This window comes from Humulus lupulus, chromosome 5 (genome assembly GCF_963169125.1).
Source record: "Humulus lupulus chromosome 5, drHumLupu1.1, whole genome shotgun sequence".
Taxonomy (NCBI): Eukaryota; Viridiplantae; Streptophyta; class Magnoliopsida; order Rosales; family Cannabaceae; genus Humulus; species Humulus lupulus.
The window spans coordinates 71,566,090-71,578,986 of NC_084797.1; the positions used below are offsets into that span (position 1 = coordinate 71,566,090).

A 12,897-nucleotide genomic window follows, 5' to 3' on the forward strand; every position below is an offset into this window, starting at 1 on the left:
CCTCCATGTTTGCGGGTGGAGGAGGATCTCCGTCAAGATGGACCTCCACCTCTCACGACTCTCTCAATCGTTTCGAACGTCGTGGCATCTTTTTCTTATCGGAATCGAAGGAAGAACAATGGCTTGATACCTATTCTTCCCACAAACGGCACCAAACTGTTGACGGTGAGAACTTGTCAACAAAGTTAAATTAGAAAAATCAAAGTGTAGAGCTTATCAATGAAAAACTTAAAAAATATAAACAGAAACTTAGAAAATAGTTGCAGAAAGAAAATGGTGAAAAGAACTTGTATTTCTTATGGTCTGATGCTACAGTGTTTTTTCCAACCCCTTTCCATGTGGAAATGTGGTTCCTTTTATATTTGGCTCTAATGGGCCCTGATACATTGTGGTCTAGGGGACCAGATGGTACGCAAGTACACTGTTAGGAGAGTGGTCTCAGGGGTAGTGGTGTTGGAAGAGTGGTGGTCTGCTCTAGTACGTGTCAGGGGTCTGCAAAAGTACTCCTGTCTTTGTACCATATTATGCCTCCACTACTTGTCGGGTATGGACCTCATAAGCGTGTTGAGGGAGTCCTGACCATGTACCATTCTTGTACTCCCACTACCTGTCTAGCGTGGACACCATATCATCCGTAATCTAACTCTTCTTGGTTTGTAGGCTCATTCCGTATCTCTTTTGGCTTCATGTAGAATCATGGTGAGGCCCTTTCTGGCCTTCCCCTACTATATGTTCAAGAGGCCCTTGGCGCGAGGCCCCTGGTGTGTGGAGGCATGCCATCTCGTGAGGCGCAGGTGGTGCGAGGCACCTGGGTACGCGGAGGTGTGCCATCTCACGAGGCATAGGTGGTGCGAGGCACCTGGTGCGTGTGGGCGTGCCATCTCGTGAAGCGCAGGTGGCGCGAGGCGCCTGGTGCGTGGGGGCATTCCATCTCGCGAGGCGCAGGTGGCGCGAGCTGCCTGGTGCATGGGGGCGTGCCATCTCGCATAGGTGGCGTGAGGCACCTAGTGCATGGGTGTTAGGCGTGCCGAGAATAGCCTCATGTGCCTCCTTGTGAGAAGATTGTTGCCCAAGGGCCTCGCGGCATGGGCTTGTATTTAGGCATTTATGGGACCTTAGCACGTGCTTTTGGCCTTTTTATAACTGTGGGTTTTTGAGCATCCACATTGATTGATAACTATTGTTATTGGAAAACTCAATCAAGGGGAGATACTTACTCCATGACCCCTCAAAATCCAATAAACATTCCCAAAAAATGTCTTTCAGTATCCAAATAGTCCTCTTAGATTGTCCATTTGTCTGAGGATGATAAGATGTGTTAAACTTTAACTGAGTACCCATAGCCTTCTGTAGACTTCCCTAAAACTTGGAAGTCATGGTGGGATCCAGTTATGAAACTATGATTTTGGAGCCCCATGGAGACGTACAATCTCCTCACATATAGGTCAACATACTAATCCACAGTGAAATTTGTCCTCACTGGTAAAAGGTGAGCTAACTTGGTATATTGATCCACGATCACCCATACTGAGTCCTACTAACCCACCATCCTAGGAAATCCAACCACAAAGTCCATGGTAATGTCCTCCAACTTCCACTCAAGGATGCCCAATGGTTGTAATAACCCTGACGGCCTCTGGTGTTCAGCTTTCACTTGTTAACAACTTAGGAATTTAGCCACATATTCCACTCATCTTTCTTCATCCCCGGCCACCGATACAAAGATTTCAAATAATGATACATATTTGTGGTGCCTAGATGTAATGAATATGGAGTGGTATGATATTCATCCATAATCTCCTGTCTGATAGCAATATCCATCAGAACACAGACTCAATCCTTGTACCTTAACATACCCATCTCAGAAACGGTGAAGTCCTTAACTCATCCAACTAGGACATCCTCTCTATATCTCACTAACTATTAATCACCCAGTTGACCATCTTTTATCCTCTCCAGGAGTGTATATTGTAAGGTAATGTTGGCTAACTGGCCCACCACAAATTCTATTCCCACTCTGCTCATATCCTCTACCAATTCTCTGGATATCTGCTTTAGGCTATACAACTATCCTAGGCCTCATCGACTCAAAGCATCTACTACCACCAGCTCTAACCAACATCTATGTCGCAAGTTCAGATTCTTCTGTGTGAAAAAGTACTTCAAACTTTTATGATCAGTGTAGATCTCGCACTTCTCCCCATACAAATAATGTCGCCACACTTTCAGTGCGAACACCACGACAGCTAAATCTAAGTCATGAGTAGGGTATTGCTGTTCATAATCCTTTAGCTATCGTGAAGTATAAGCAATCACTTTTCACGTCTCCATAAGAACACAACCTAATCCCTGTCTCGATGCATCGCAATAAACTACAAACTTCTCCTTATCCGAGGGAAGACTAAGCACCAGAGCAATAATCAATCATCGCTTCAACTCCTGGAAAATGTCCTTGCATCTCTCAGACCAAAAAAATTTCAAGTTCTTGCATGTCAACTCTTTCAATGGCATTGCAATCTTCAAGAATCCTTCCACGAACGTCGATAGTATACAGCTAAACCCAGGAAACTCCTAATCTCTGAGGCACTCCTTGGCCTTGGCTAATCTCTCACCACCTCAATCTTGGCCGGATCAACCATAATTCCATACTTACTAAAAATGTGACCAAGAAATGTCTCCTAGGGTAACCAGAACTCACACTTCTTTAACTTGGCATATAACCTGTACTCCCTCAATTTCATAGTACCAGTCAAAGATACTGCTCGTGTTCTGCCTCAGACTGAGAGTAGATCAATATATCCTCGATGAAGAAAATCACAAACTTGTCCAAATAATCTTTGAACACCTTGTTCATCAGATCCATAAACATTGTTAGGGCTATTGTCAATCCAAAGGACATGACCAGAAACTCATAATGCCCATACCTCATGCGAAAGACTGTCTTTGGGATATCCTCTTCTTTGATCCTCAGCTAATGATAACCAGATCAAAGATTAATCTTTGAGAACACCTTCTTACCAAGCAGCTTGTCAAATAAATCATTGATCCTTGGTGATGGATACTTGTTCTTGATAGTCAGCTTGTTCAATTCCCCGCAGTCAATGCACATCTTCAATGTCCCATCATTCTTCTTCACAAACAACACTAGTGCACCCCAAGGTGAGAAACTATGTCTAATGAATCCCAAGTCAAGTAAATCCTATAGTAGTACCTTCAACTCCTTTAGTTCTAGTGATGCCATTTTATACGGTGCTCTAGATACTGGTTTTATTCCCGGTGCCAACTCAATGACAAACTTGATCTCTCGATGTGCCGAAAACCCCGATTGATCCTCTAGGAATACATCTAGGAACTCACAAACCAACCTAGTCTCCCCTAGTCCAACATGTACAACCATGGTGGTATCCACTATGCTAGCAAGGAATCCAACTCACGATATTGAGTTGGCAGCGGTGGTCTTTGCGTTAAAAATTTGGCGCCATTACCTTTACGGAGAACGGTGCGAGATTTATACGGACCACAAAAGTTTAAAGTACTTCTTTACTCAAAAGGAGCTCAACATGAGGCAGAGCAGGTGGTTGGAGTTAGTAAAGGATTACGACTGCGAAATCCTATACCACCGGGGAAAGGCGAACGTAGTAGTCGATGCACTTAGTAGGAAGAGTTATGGGAATTTATCAGCCTTATCCGGAATAGAAAATCCGCTACAGCAGGAGCTGATCAGTGCCGGAATAGAAGTAGTTATAGGCAAGCTGGCTAACTTGTCTATCCAATCGAATCTGCTAGAGGACATACGGATTGGTCAGAGACATAATGACACGCTAGCAGCACATATGGATGCAGTCAGAGAAGGCAAGACTACAGATTTCTCAATATCTAGCCAAGGCTTATTGAGATATAAGGATCGGGTATGCGTGCCAAATGATCAAAGTATTAAGAAGACGATCCTAGAAAAAGCGCACAGTACCCCGTATTCAGTTCACCCAGGGTCTACCAAGATGACTCATGACGTCAAGGCAATCTATTGGTGGCCAGGGATGAAGAAGGACATAGCAGAGTTTGTGTCTAAGTGTCTTGTATGCCAGCAAGTGAAAGCGGAGCATCAGCGGCCTGCAGGTTTATTGCAACCGCTCAGCGTACCAGAATGGAAATGGGACGACATAGCCATGGACTTCGTGACGGGTCTGCCAAAGACGAATAAGCAGCATGATTCCGCTTGGATAGTAATAGATAGACTAACCAAGTTGGCTCATTTTCTGCCTGTTAAGACTTCATACACGGCAGACCAATACGCAGACATCTAAATCCAAGAGATAGTACGGTTGCATGGAATCCCCAAGACGATAGTATCAGATAGAGGGTCGGTTTTTACATCAAGATTTTGGGGAAGTTTACAGCAAGCTATGGGTACTAAGTTAAGTATTCGTACAGCTTTTCATCCTCAAACAGATGGGCAGTCCGAGCGTACGATTCAGATTTTAGAGGATATGCTACGTGCGTGTGTACTTTATTTCGGAGGATCATGGAATAAGTACTTGCCGCTGATCGAGTTTTCCTACAACAACAGCTACCAGTCAACGATCGGGATGGCACCTTATGAGTTGCTTTATGGAAGAAGGTGCCGATCACCGTTGCACTGGGACGAGGTAGGAGAAAGGCAGCTTCTAGGGCCCGAAGCTGTTAGACAAGCTCAAGAAGCAGTAGCGCTTATTAGACAGCGTATGCTTGCTGCTCAAAGCCGTCACAAAAGCTATGCGGATGCCAAGCGACGCGATGTGGAATTCCAAGTCGGAGATCAAGTCTTCCTGAAGATATCTCCTATTAAAGGTGTCAAGCGGTTCGAGAAGAAAGGCAAGCTTAGTCCCCGATTCATAGGTCCTTTTGAGATATTGGACAAAGTGGGACCAGTTGCGTATAGACTAGCCCTACCGCTAGCACTAGCTGATAGTCACAACGTATTCCACGTCTCGATGCTACGTAAATATTTGTCAGACTCATCTCACGTCCTCAAGTACGATATGATAGCACTCCAGAAAGACTTAAGTTACGAGGAACGACCGGTTAGCATCCTAGATAGAGGGATGAAGCAGTTACGGTCCAAGAGCTTTCCTATAGTCAAAGTCCTATGGAGTAACAGTTCTGAACGAGAGGCAACGTGGGAGTTGGAAGAGGACATGCAAGCCCGGTATCCGGAATTATTTGGTAAGTAAATTTCGAGGACGAAATTCTTTTTAGTAGGGGAGAATTGTAGAGTCCAAGAACTTTACTTAGCTAAGATAGATAGTAGTATTATAATATTTATAGCATTATCTTTGTAACTGTGGATTTTTTGTTCAGACCGGGAATTATTTGGACACTCATAGTAGTACTTATAGATTTTCTAAGTTTAACCTATAGTTTAAGAATATTCATTTTAACCTAAGGTTTGATTAATATGACTGATATTAAAGATAATATTTATTATACTATAAGGTTTAGATAAGAACCAATAGGATTTTAAGCACATGTTATGCATGGGTGATTAAGGATTAAGTATTTTGAGGAGTAAATTTAATAAGGGGTAAAGTTTGAATGCTATAAGGTTAGTCAGCAGCTTTGAATACGTTAAGGGCTTAGTCAAGGCTGTTTACTTCATTCAAACTTAGCTAAAAATGTGTAATTTTGTGTTTAAATAATCAGCGTGTGCCGATATATCGCAGCTATAGGGGGCGATGATAACTGTACAAAATAGAGTTATTTTACCACTTTTTATGTGCTAATTGTTGCTTAATTCTTGAGTTTTTAATTGATTTATTAAGTTTTTAAGTAATTTTGAATTTATTAGTCTTATTTTGATTTTATATATTTTTGTGTGTTTTTATAGTTATTTTGTTGTAGTTTAATTATTTAAATTATTGTGTTTAGTTAAAAGTAAGAAAGTGTGTGTTTTATTGAAACTAAATGTTAATATAAATTAAGTTATAATTAATATTTTCAAAGAATTAATTTGATTTATTTTATAGTTGAAAATATTTTATTATGATTTATTTTATGTTTATTTTGTAGGGAATTTATTGTATTTTTGGGCTTTGAAAATAAAAATTATAAAGCTATAAAAGTAAAGAAAGTTGGTATTTTTGAAATACCAAAAGTAGGCCCAAGGCCCAATGCCATGAAGCCCAGCAGCAAGCTCTTCCAAGCTGCCTTTCCCAGCACCAATTTATTCCCAGCATCAACCTGAACATCAATTCATTCCCAGCATCAACCCGAAGCCTTCATCTCCTCCAAGCCTCAGCTGCCGCCAGCTGTCTTCCATTCAGCCTGCTGCCTTCACGCCAGCTGTCCTTCTCCCAGCCAAGGAGATGCTCCAACGTGCCAGCATCTCAGCCCAGCCGAGCCTTCAATTCAGTTTGGGCCAGCAAGCCCAACGTGGGCCTTCCTCCTTCAGCAGCCCAACCAGGCCCGGCCCGCCTAGCTGCTCCCAGCTGCCATTTTTCAGCAGTCCAAGCCCACGACCTGCCTCCAAAAGCCCAGACGCCAGGCCCACTGTTCCCAGCCATCTGTCCCCAGCAGCCTCCAATTTCCCTGCCGTACAGCACCTCTTGAGCCCATAAAATTGCATTTTGTCCCTTATGACAAAAATGCCAACCTTTTACCCATTTTTTCTACACACTTTTTACTCCAAAATCATCATCACTCCTATAATTTACCCCTATTTACCATATTATTATTAATTTAATCAATTTACTTAATTTAAATTGATTATTTTAATAATCTCATTTTGGCTATAAATAAGGGTTTTGAAGACCATTTTTGGGGTGCTTAATGTTTTGGTTACCATCTTTTTTCTCTCATTTTCTCTCTACCATTCTCTCTTCCATTTGGGTTTTTCAAGAGCATTTTGCAAGTATGTATGTCATTTATTTTGTAATTTCTACTCTAGTTATGTGCTTCTAATCTTTTTCATAAGATTATTAAGATCATGATGAAGCAACTTGTAACTAGGTAATATTTATATTGTATGTTGATTTCCCTTGTAATGCAACAAAGTCTATGGATTTTTCTTCTTCATAAATTTCTTTCGTCTTAAATATCTTGTATTTTAGATAGTTAGAACATATTTACACTTTGTTCTTCATTAGTGCATAAACATAATATTCTTTGTGTAAGATGTGTCATTAAATTGTACACATCCATGCTTAGAACAAAAATATTATGTTTTGCCTTATAAATAATGTTCATTGATTTATTTGTTATTTCATTAGATTGATTTACACTAAATGCTTTGAAATTATAATTTTGAAAAGTGAAGAAAAATCCTATCTTTTTATAAGAAATTTGTGTTTAAAATTAAAAATATTTTTGGAAAAGGATAGTTTAAATTATTTTAACTATCACTAAAACTTGGGAATCAATATACTAATAAATATTATTAAACTTACATTTTGTGGATTCTAGTATCTTAATAATCTTTTCTTTTAACACTTATTGTCAAATCATTATTGGTTCATTTTCATTCTCTTAAATAGCTTTATTTTTCAATCTTTTATTTTATGTTCATAATATTAAAACTCATCAATCTTTGGAACTAGGTTAGAATTTATTACTTTTGATTTAAAATAGTTTTCTTTTTTATTTTAGACAACTCCTTTGGGTTCGACCTCGTGCTTACACGAAAACTATTCTATAAATACGATTCGTGCGCTTGCGAGTATAAATATTTAAACATACCCGTTTTGGGTCCATCAAGTTTTTGGCGCCGTTGCCGGGGAGTTGCAAGAGAAAAGAAACGAAATTTATCTCAAGGTTAGTAAATTCTTCTACTAGTTATTTTAATTTTTGCACTTAAAAAAAAAAAAAAAACTAAAAAAATATATATCTATAAAATCTAAAAAAAAAAAAGATAAAAAGAAAATTTGGGACGGTTCTACCACCCTTAAAAAAATATATATATATATACTTATATATTTATATTTATTGTCTTTTTTTAGTTGACGGCACTTGTGCCTCCTATCTATCCTTTTAATTTTTATAGTCGATGGCACTTGTGCCTCCTAATTTTGTTATAATTTTGTTGTAATTTTATTTCTTTTATATCTTTGTTAATTGACGGCACTTGTGCCTCTTGAAATTTGTTGTAATTTTCTTTATTTATATTGTTGTAATTTTTATTTTATTTAATTTCCGCAAATTACTAGTTGATGGCAATTTTGCCTCCTAGCTAGTTGATGGCAATTTTGCCTCCTAGTCTTCTATCTTATGTTTTAGTTGATGGCACTTGTGCCTCCTAATTTTTACCTTAATTTTGTTATGGTTGATGGCATGCTATGCCTCCCTACTCTTGCTTAAATTTTAGTCTTATTTAATTTTTGCCTTATTTTTCTTTGTCTTCTTTAATATTTTAGTGTAACATTGTGAAAAAAACTTGAAAAAAAAAAAGAGAAACCTAAATCTTGTCCTTTCCCCATAAGCAATTTTTGCTTAAAGGAAATTTGAACAAAATTCCCATCCGCCTCTACTAATTAACCTCGGGGAGTTGTTAGTAGTGCGCGAGTAAGTGGAATCAAATAGGCCTGGGGACAAGTAAACCATAAGAATTATATTGTTGTGAAATCTCTAAAAATTCTAAGTATGCTTTGTAGTTGCGGTTTTAACTGATCTTCCACATCAGAAAATTGCTTGTTTGAGATTATCCTTGTTGCCTTGTTTGTGAAAATTGTATGCATCATTGGGAACGTAACTCTAAAAAATGATTAGTAAAAAGACGTTTATCTTGGTTTGAAATTGAAAGTGTTAGTAAAAATTTGAGCATCATGGAACCTATTGCTAATCCTATTGATGAAAATGTTGTGCCTGAAAAAACTTTGCTTGAATATTTTGCACCTATTTCATCTAATGCTCCTTCATGCATTGTTTTACCTACAACTTCTGCTACTCATTTTGAGCTTAAACCAGCAATCATTCAATTGTTGCCATCTTTTTATGGGTTAGATAGAGAGGATCCTTACATGCATGTCAAAGATTTCTTAGAAATTTGCTCAACATTTAAATTTCAAAATTTTTCTGATGAGTCAGTCAAACTAAGATTGTTTCCTTTTTCATTAAAAGACAAATCAAAAGCTTGGTTAAATTCCCTTCCCACTGGGTCTATAACTACTTGGGATCAACTTTATAATAAATTCTTGTTGAAATTTTTTCCAATGTCTAAAACTGATAGTCTAAGGAGAGAAATCTCCGAGTTTTTTAAAAAAGATAATGAAGAGTTTTATGAATGTTGGGAAAGATTTAAAGATTTATTATTAAAATGTCCTCATCATGGTTTTGAAAAATGGAGACTTGTAAAATATTTTTATGATGGTTTGACTCCCTCTAATCGTCAAATGATTCAATCTATGCATACTGGAAATTTTTTAAAATTTCAAGGACAAGAGGCGTGGGACGCCCTTGAAGATTTATCTGTCAATTCACAACAATTGAATTATTTTGATCCTAGGTCTAGGTCAACTAATTCACCAAAAAGAGGAGGAAGGTATGAAGTAAAAGAAGAAGTAGACTTAAGAACATTTTAGATAAATTAGCGAGAAAAGTACAAGCTTTAGCCATAAGCCAAACTATAAACTCTCCAATACAACCAAGAAAAGATGTTTGTTCTATATGTTCTAGTCCGTGCCATAATGCCCAATCATGTCCTTCCTACCAAGAAGCCTTTTCTGAGGAGGCCAATGCACTTCATGCTTATGGGAAACCAAATGATAGCCCATTTTCATCCACCTACAATCCAAATTGGAGAAACCATCCGAACTTTTCATGGAGACAAAACCAACCCCAAATGAATCAAGGGCACCAATACAACACACAAAACCAAGCTCATGCCCCACAAAATCAACCATATCCGCAACAAAGAAAACCTTCCTTAGAAGATACTTTACAACAATTTATGCAATCCACCCAACAAATCCTACAAAATCAATCTCAATCTATTACCAAACTCGAGACACAAGTAGGACAACTCGCCACTGCTTTAGCTGATAGAGAAAAAGGAACATTCCCTAGTCAACCTATCCCTAATCCAAAAGGTCAATATGAGATAGGAAAGTCTAGTCATAATGGAGAAGTCAAATCAATTTCAACTCTTAGGTCTGCAAAGAACATTGTCAAACCCGATTACATACCCGAGGTTGAAAACGAAAAAGAAAAAGAAAAGAGTCAGCCTTCTAGTTCTAATCTCAATGACTCATCAAACAAAGAAATTCCAATCCATCCTTTCATTCCAAAAGCCCCATTACCACAAAGATTGCTTCCAATTAAAAAAGGCGGCCAATATAATGACATCTTAGAAGCTTTTAAACAAGTTAGTATTAACATCCCTTTCTTAGATGCCATTAAACAAATTCCTGCCTACTCCAAATTTTTAAAGGATCTTTGTACTGTTAAAAGAAACACTAATGTTCCTAAAAAGGCGTTTTTAACTGAACAAGCTAGTTCCATTATTCAATATAAGAGTCTTGTTAAATATAAAGATCCTGGGTGTCCCACAATTTCATGCATTATTGGTGATCATTTTATTAACAAAGCTTTACTTGATTTGGGTGCTAGTGTGAATTTATTGCCTTATTCTGTTTATAAGCAACTTGGTCTTGGTGAGCTAAAACCTACCTCTATAACTCTTCAATTAGCCGATCGTTCTGTGAAAATTCCTAGAGGCATTATAGAGGATGTTTTGATAAAAGTTGATAAATTTTATTTTCCTGTTGACTTCATTGTTCTTGATACTCAACCTGTGGAAAATATGCATGCTCAAATTCCTATCATTTTAGGTAGACCATTCTTAGCTACATCTAATGCAATCATAAATTGTCGTAATGGTGTTTTGAAATTATCTTTTGGAAATATGACTGTTGAATTGAATGTTTTTAATGTTGCTAAATCTGTTGAGTGTGAGGAAATACATGAAGTTAACATGATAGATAGTATATGTGAAGATGATGGAAATGACTTACTTGACTTTTGTGAAAAATACTTTGGTATGAACTTGCATGTTGATGACTCTAATGATGATGTGAATTCTTTGGTAGAGCCTATACCCTTAAATGAAACCAAAGTTGAACCTTTTTCACCCTTAGATCATGTTCAATCAATTTCTGAGTCTCCAAAGTTAGACCTTAAACCTTTGCCAGAAAATTTAAAATATGTTTTTCTAGGAGAATCTGAAACCTTACCTGTTATCATAGCATCCGCTTTAGATAAAGAACAAGAAGGTAAATTGTTAGATGTCCTTAGAAAACATAAAGAAGCCATAGGTTGGACCATTGGAGACATTAAAGGAATTAGCCCATCCATATGTATGCATAGAATCCATCTAGAAGAGAATGCTAAAACCTCTCGGGAATGTCAAAGAAGGCTAAATCCAAATATGAAAGAAGTAGTTAGAGAAGAGGTCATAAAATTGTTAGACGTAGGTATCATTTACCCTATTTCTGATAGTCAATGGGTTAGTCCAGTTCAAGTTGTGCCTAAGAAGTCTGGGATCACAGTTGTTGAAAATGAGAAAAATGAATTAATCCCTACTAGAGTACAAACGGGGTGGAGAGTGTGCATAGATTATAGAAAGTTGAATAATGTTACTAGAAAAGACCATTTTCCATTACCTTTTATTGATCAAATGCTTGAACGATTAGCTGGCCATGCATATTATTGTTTTCTTGATGGGTATTCGGGATATAACCAAATCCCCATTGCCCCAGAAGATCAAGAAAAGACTACTTTTACATGCCCTTTTGGGACTTTTGCCTATCGTCGCATGCCTTTTGGATTATGTAATGCACCTGCGACTTTTCAAAGGTGTATGATTTCGATTTTTTCTGACATGGTTGAAAGATTTCTTGAAGTATTTATGGATGATTTTTCTGTGTTTGGTTCCTCTTTTGATGAATGTTTACACCATCTTTCACTTGTTTTAATTCGTTGCAAAGAGAAAAACCTTGTGCTTAACTGGGAAAAATGTCATTTTATGGTTAAAAAAGGAATTGTTTTAGGTCATGTAATATCTTCTGAGGGAATAGAAGTTAATAAAGCTAAAGTTGATCTTATTTCAAAACTTCCCCCACCTAAAACTGTGAAAGCAATTAGATCATTCTTGGGCCATGCCGGTTTTTATAGAAGATTTATAAAATACTTTAGCAAAATTTCTCGGCCTTTATGCCATTTACTTGGAAAAGAAAATGCTTTTGTCTTTGATAATAATTGCCATGTTGCCTTTGAAAAATTGAAAAATTTGTTGACTACTGCACCCATTATTCGACCTCCTGATTGGAAAATACCTTTTGAAATAATGTGTGATGCTTCTGATTATGCTATAGGTGTTGTCTTAGGACAAAGACTTGAAAAAATACCTCATGTAATTTACTATGCTAGCAAAACTTTAAATGATGCTCAATTAAATTATTCTACAACCGAAAAAGAATTGCTTGTTGTTGTTTTTGCATTAGAGAAATTTAGATCTTATCTGTTAGGGTCTAAAATTATTGTCTACTCTGATCATGCTGCATTAAAATATCTCTTATCGAAAAAAGATGCTAAGTCTCGTTTGATCCGTTGGATCCTGCTTTTACAAGAATTCGACTTAGAAATACGTGATAAAAAAGGATCTGAAAATGTTGTTGCTGATCATTTATCTAGACTAGTTGTTGAAACTATACATGATTCCACTCCTATCACTGAAACTTTTCCTGATGAACAATTGATGCATGTTTCTTCATTGCCTTGGTATGCTGATATTGTTAATTATTTGGTCACTAAAGAGATACCATCTCATTGGTCTAAGCATGATAAATCTAAATTTTATTCTGAGGTGAAAAACTTTATTTGGGATGATCCTTACTTGTTTAAATACTGCTCCGATCAAATAATTAGAAGATG

General features: G+C 37.3%; 1 non-coding gene across 1 annotated transcript; it reads right to left on the reverse strand.

Moving 5' to 3' along the window:
* Positions 1-9,194: 9,194 nt before the first annotated feature.
* LOC133781012 (small nucleolar RNA R71) lies at positions 9,195-9,301 on the reverse strand. Its single transcript, XR_009869811.1, has one exon. It is a non-coding gene; the product is annotated as a small nucleolar RNA R71 (small nucleolar RNA).
* Between the last annotated feature and the right edge of the window lie 3,596 nt (positions 9,302-12,897).